Raw genomic sequence first — 5,852 nt, 5'->3', positions numbered from 1 at the left:
TCTGCCACCACTTGCGTGTCATTGGTTGGATCTGACGTCACCACCCATAGTCACTTGATGCATTTCGTCCCTTCCACAGGATGTTATCAAAGGCCCAACCCCCAGTCCCATGTCACAGCATTTGATTGACAGTCAATGGCTCCTGCTGCTACCAATCTTCCCAATTAGGAACGAGACAGCGGTGGGAGACACTGCACTTGTGCACATGGCTGGATTGGATCAGGCTCAGCTAAAAAAAGGAGGGGCTGGGTAGGAGCTGCAGCTCAGAAGTCTTTTTTTTACCTTACTGCATTAAGGTGAAAAAACGTAAAGCTTTAGAATCACTTTAAGCTCCAGGAGGGGAGTAAAAACGTTGGGGGCATGACCTGGTTCAAACCTGGGCTGAGGCAATACACCTCTTTACAGGGTTTTGCTGCAATGTGCAACTTTTAGGGCCTTCTTTCCCTACTAACGAATCTTTAGTTACTTGGTAAAGACTTTGATCTATTTTTAAATATAGGCGCCACATTGGTCTTACTCCAATTGAGTGGTACTATGACAGTAATTAAAGATTCCCTAAAAATTAGAAACAATGGCTTTGAAATAACAGACCTCAGTTCTTTGAGGACACGTGTGTGAGCCATTTGGTCGAGGTGCTTTACTCATCTTTATTTTGTCTAAATGTTTCTGGACCACAGGGCTCAGGAATGGAGTTCCTGCACTTTTTTCACAGCAGGAACTCAGTTCCCTTTGCAGGACTAGAGCAGCCGAGCCGCTCGAGCCAATCCTTCACTAAGCGGCAAAGTCCGTTTTATTCCCAAGTTATCGCAGGATTTAGAAAGAACTTGCTTTTTTTTCCGAAAAAACAAACAAACATGCGGTTTAGTAATTATGCATATGAGCGTATCATTTTTTTTTTTTTTTGGCGGGGGAGTGGATCTTGGGTGGGAGTTCCCACACTTTTTTCCCCAGGACTTGACCCCTGCTGGACCATGTCAATTTTAAGACATTGTGGTTCATTTGAGCTAATCCAATATTTTCCCCATTGTGGACTTGAACTCTTCCATTTTTCTTTGTATACACACAGCTATGCAAGGTTTTTATTACATTTGCCTTTTTTTGTCCACAGTCACCAACTCCAAATTATCAAAAAAATGATGTAAATGGTATACATGCTCAGATCTGAGCTTGTTACTATTATTTTATTTGAAGACTTTTTTTGGTGTTTGTCCTACTCTCTTTTGTAACCTGTCATTAATTTTGAATTGTTGTGGCCTTGATTGTATTCCTTTATTTGTATATTTTTTTTAATTCTCCTTCCTTAATAAATGTAGCTTATTTAACTTTGGGTGTGAGCCACATATATTTAGGGCCAGATTCACAGAAAAAGTACGCCGGAGTATCTGCTGATACTCCGGCTTACTTTCAAATTTGCCACGTCGTATCTTTATTTGTAATTCACAAAGATACGACGGCTTTTGGCTAAGATCCCACAGGCCTACGGCTTGGTACGCCTTCGGATCTTAGGATGCAATACTTTGGTGACCGCTGGGTGGAGTTTGCGTCATTTTCCGCGTCGGGTATGCAAATTAGCTGTTTACGGCGATCCACGAAGGTACGCGCGTTCATCGCATTCTCTTACGTCGTCGCTAGTCGGTTTTTCCCGTCGCAAACTTAATCCTGCTATTTCATGGCTTAGATTGGGACCAGCCATGTTAAAGTATGGCCGTCGTTCCCGCGTCGAATTTCAAATTTTTTTTTTGACGTCCGGGAATACGAAAGGACATAACGCACGTCGCCGTTCAAAAAACACGTCGGGGCACCGTAATTTTGCGCAAAGCACGGCAGGAAATTTCCTAACGGAGCATGCGCAGAATGTTCGGCACGGGAACGCGCCTAATTTAAATGGTACACGCCCCATTTGAATTAGGCGGGCTTGCGCCAGACGGCTTTACGCTACGCCGCCGCAAGTTTACACACAAGTGCTTTGTGAATCAAGCACTTATGATGAAAACTTGTGGCGGAGTAACGTAAAGGGGATACGTTACGCCGCCATAATTGTTAGTGAATCTGGCCCTTCGTTTTTAGCCTTTTAAACATATTGCCCATGCAAATATATATTTATTATCATTATTTATATATATATATATATATATATATATATATATATATATATATATATATATTTTTTTTTTTTTTTTTTATGAAATTTAAAGTAGGATGTTTCAAAGATTTTGCTATAATTTATTTTCTGGATGTGAAGATAGCTGGCCCAGAGCAGTTGGTGAAGGTGGACTGAGTAGAAGTTAGGATGGGTAGAAAGAAAAATGAGTTGATCACAAATAGTAGAGCGAAACCTGCAAATAGAGTTTATGTGAGGTCCACTAAATCAAGACCCTGAAAGTTGGTATTGTTTATTATCAGCTGAATTGAAGGCTCTACAGAGAGCACAAACTATAAGCAGGATAAAAGGCATCCCTACCTGGTGCCACATAGTATGTTATATGAAGTAGATTTCAAATATGAGTATTTGACTAACACCCAATAGTGATCAGCAATTTATGAAATGGAAACCAAAGTCCCATTTATGTAGCACATAAAAATAGGCACAACTATAGGCGAACACACAAAACATTATTATGTGTGAGAATACAAGAGACAAACTATAAGATCTTCACGAGATGGTATAGGACACCAGAAAGGCTAAGCAAAATTTTTGCAGAGGTATCAGATACATGCTGGAGGTGCCAGGGAAGCAAAGGAACGATGCTACATATATTCTGGGAGTGCCCAATGCTAAGGAGTTTTTGGGCAGAGATTAAAAGAGCCTTACCTTTTCCTAAGATTATGAGATTCCGGAAGATCCGGAATTCTATCTTCTGCATTTAAACCAAATACCAGAAAAAGCCTATAGGGAAATGATTATATGCCATCTATTAGATGCCGCTAAGGCCTGTATAACGAAGAGGTGGAAGTCACCAGTTCCACCAACAGCGGAGATGTGGATATGTAAAGTTAAGGAAATAAGCAAATTTGAAGTGTTAGTTCTGACAACACAATTTAAAAGGGGAAACTATTTAAGAACTTGGACTCCCTGGAAGTCCTATATGGACTACAGGGGTGAAGGCTAAGGAGGATAAGGCTGAATGGTATAGAAGGAGCCCGGGAACTTGGATTGGGCATATGTGGGATTTAATGAGAAACCACGGGAATATGGATAAGGGTCGGAGGAGAGGGAAGTAGGGTGGGTTGTTTTTTTTTTTTTTTTTTTTCTCCCTTTCTTCTTCTTTCTCTCTCAGGGATGTTTGGAAAGGGGAGAGATACGTAAGAAGGAGATATATGTTTGATTTTGACAACAAGGTACAAGGGGATATATAATAATAAGATGGACTGTGACTGTTGTTTTGTAATAATGTTATGTTATGTATTATTATTTTTTTTATATATATGTGTTGTACTGATTTGTTTTAAAATAAAAAAAAGAATTATAAAAAAAAAAAAATAGGCACAACTAGGAGTAGTAATCAAAAGTCCTTCCAATATCTATAGCAACATATTGTACTTTTTGGCAATATGCATAAGTAGGATTAGTCTCCTCAATGTTACCGCTAGCCTGGCAGTTTGGGATAAATCCCACTAATAACACACGGTCAGAATTTCCGACAAGAAAAATCGATGTGAGCTTTTGGTCAGAAATTCCGACAGTGTATAGGCCCCATCGAACTATTCCTGTCTGTAACAGCACTGGTGGACGGAGTGAACCACAACTGCGGTTAGCAAGGAATTCAATGCGATTCTCTATGCGACAACTCAGAATTGGGCCCCAGGCGTCACTCCTCGCAACAGTTGTTAGGGGGATCTATACATCATCTCTGTGTCACATAAAGAAAAACATTGAGCTACTAAGTATGGACGCATTACAACATGCAACCAGAGCTTAGCGTTTAAAATTATAGTTCAAGGTCAGTATTCCAATACACCTTTATATGAAAGTAGTTATCAGTAAGGGACCCCAGGCGTCACTCCTCGCAACAGGAGTTTGGGGGTTCTCTACATCATGTCACTTTGAGCATATAGGGATGTATTAGGCCACTCAGGGAGATGCTATGAAATAGCATCAACCCATAGCATAGAAAAGTTAGAGCTAACATGTTCAAACAGTTAGGACAAGGCCTATAAGTAATTATACTTCTGTCAAGCACGTAGTAAATATGAGTTGTAGTAACAACTAATAGTTGCATATGAGAGGCAATATAGCTCAGGTACTTTGAGAGTACACGTAATAATACACGAGTTGTAGTGGCAACTAATAGTAACGTATGAGAGGCAATATAGCTCCGGTACTTTGAGAGTACGTATAATAAGTAGGAGCTGTAGTTATAACTAATAGTTATATATGAGAGGTGGATATAGCTCAGGTACTTTGATAGTACATATAGTAATTAGAAGCTGCAGTAATAACTATTAGTTACATATGAGAGGTGAATATAGCTCAGGGTATTTGAGGGTAGATGTCCCTTTAAGATATTCCTTAGCAGACAGTCCTTTAACACAACAGTATATCCTAGATATGTTGATCAACAGAAGGCATGATAAACAATAGCAATTGTATAGCTGGCACATAAGTAGCAGATCTTGCTATGGCACTACAAGTAACACAATAGCTACTTATCCCTTTTGCAGGCTTCAGTATAGGTAGCAGGGAATCTGTGGTGAAGGATGTTCAGCAAGGAAGTCTCAAAGGTTGTCCCCAGCAATGGCTCCTAGTTGCAGTAGATGCAGATGGCATTAAAGGAGTAGTTGAGGCTGGAGCGGTGTTCCGGCATGGGGAGCAATGACACCCATCTCTGTAGTGTAGGCCGATCTACGACTGACAATAATAGAATGGGGAATCATTGTTAAGTGAATGTCTTTATAGGCTAGTGAAAAGGTGCAGTGCATTAGCACTGATTCAAATGACCGCCGTAATACGACGCACTTCCGCGTTCCAGGCTGGAACACATCACGGTGCTGGGCGATGACGTCATTGCGCTAATGCAGTATGCGTTCCAGCATGGAATGCATTATGGCGCTGAAAGCGCCTGTTTTGAAAGGGAACAGCCAGCGGAAAAAGCGGCTGTTACACTGTCAGAATTTCCGACAGCAAAAATTTGAGAGCTGGTTCTCAAATTTTCCGACGGGAAAAGTTTTTGTCGTAAATTCCAATCAGCTGTATGCAATTCTGATGCAAAAAAAAACCCCTGCATGCTAGGAATCAATTTGATGCATGCTCGGAATCATTGAACTTCATTTTTCTCGGGTCGTTGTAGTGTTGTACGTCACTGCGTTCTTGACGGTCAGAATTTTGTGTGACCGTGTGTATGCAACACAAGTTTGAGCCAATTCCATCTGAAAAAAATCCACGGTTTTCTTGTCGGAATTTCCGATCGTGTGTACGCGCCATTAGTCTTTTCTAATTAAAGTAGTTTTAAAGTCTAAACTTTTTTTTAACTTACTGTGTTCCTTGCACTAAGATACAATACCATTGCACAGAGCAGATAAGTATAACATGCTTTGTATTTTACTGAAAAAAATTAAGCTTTAGTTGAATTGTGGAGTTTAATTTGGTGGCTAGGATCTTAACCTTCCTATATTGATAGGAGAGATAGAAATTGTGTTAGGCCAGCAAGCAGAGTCTGAGTTGAATTTTGGAATCATGCATTTTAAAGACTTTAAGGAATCTAGATCAAAAGTGCCTCCAGTTTTAATATGGGATTAAGAGTACAGCAAATGTCTCTTTTATGAAGTGGTCAATCCATTAGGTCCAGGCTTTTTTATTGGTTTTGAGAGATGTGTTGGTCATGCTTAAGTACTCCAATGGGGTAATCAAAGGT

Source organism: Rana temporaria, chromosome 7, assembly GCF_905171775.1.
Source record: "Rana temporaria chromosome 7, aRanTem1.1, whole genome shotgun sequence".
Taxonomy (NCBI): domain Eukaryota; kingdom Metazoa; phylum Chordata; class Amphibia; order Anura; family Ranidae; genus Rana; species Rana temporaria.
Note: the sequence above shows the minus strand (reverse complement) of the source record.